This window comes from Strongylocentrotus purpuratus, unplaced genomic scaffold (genome assembly GCF_000002235.5).
Source record: "Strongylocentrotus purpuratus isolate Spur 01 unplaced genomic scaffold, Spur_5.0 spur5_scaffold_9, whole genome shotgun sequence".
NCBI classification, from domain to species: Eukaryota; Metazoa; Echinodermata; class Echinoidea; order Camarodonta; family Strongylocentrotidae; genus Strongylocentrotus; species Strongylocentrotus purpuratus.
Window position 1 is genome coordinate 22,613,894 of NW_022145615.1, and position 911 is coordinate 22,614,804.

At 38.7% G+C, this 911-nt stretch overlaps 1 protein-coding gene across 1 annotated transcript in view; it reads right to left on the reverse strand.

The window, feature by feature from the left end:
- The window catches only part of LOC592490, a 28,602-nt gene that overhangs the window by 21,930 nt on the left and 5,761 nt on the right, over positions 1–911 (reverse strand). The window lies entirely within an intron of this gene.

The following is a 911-nucleotide window of genomic DNA, read 5'->3' on the forward strand; positions in this document are numbered from 1 at the left end:
CATGATTTTTGTTGGTCTTTTTTTATAGTTGAATATCTTGGACCTCGAGTATGTTTGCCCAACGTAATTTTAGGCGGCCATGTGTCATTTCAAAAAGGGGCAACGGGCCTTAAGAATATTTCAACATTAATGTTTCTTTTTACAAAACCCTAATCAACATTCAATGGCGGAGAGTTGATGCATATAAATGTTGAGGAACTATAATTATATAGATGGATGTGTACTCGGATATTTCTCGGTGACATAACGGCAAAGCCATGTACAGGGCCGAAGCCGACAACGCGCCCCCCCCCCCCCCACCTCCTGTGAATACCGAAAATATGAACAAAAATCCAGGAGCACGGATTTGTCATTTCTCCTATCATGAAAGTTCAATGAAGCTCCCTTAGTTCATATTCGTCTTGATTCTTAGATCTTCAGATGAGAAAAAAATATACAAATTAAAATTGAATCACATAAAAAATAAATCGATATCGTGCAAATGGAATTAAAGAAAAAAAGGAAAGAAGGAAAAGACTTCTTGCACATTACAATTCGATTCCACTCGATTGTTGACTAGAAAATTATAACAGTCTTGGAAGTTGGAACTGAAGACGAAGAAGAAGCAGAGTCTGAACCTCTTAAATGCTGGGCATGTTGGTATACACGACCGTTCTATTTGAACGGGTAGGGTTCTTGTGACAATACTAGTCTGGTCAAAGTAAATATGTATCTTAGTTTTATGTCACTTAGATACTTGACTTGCCTTTGAAAAGCCTTCTGTCTACAAATAAAAACTGTTTCAAGATGTCCCGACATCGTGTTCAACATTAGGGACAAACTGCGAAACTGTCCACGTGACGAGCTGTTGCTATGGGTGACTGCGTCCTTGGTAACACAAATTGAGTGTCTGAAAGATGGTTGCACAGTAG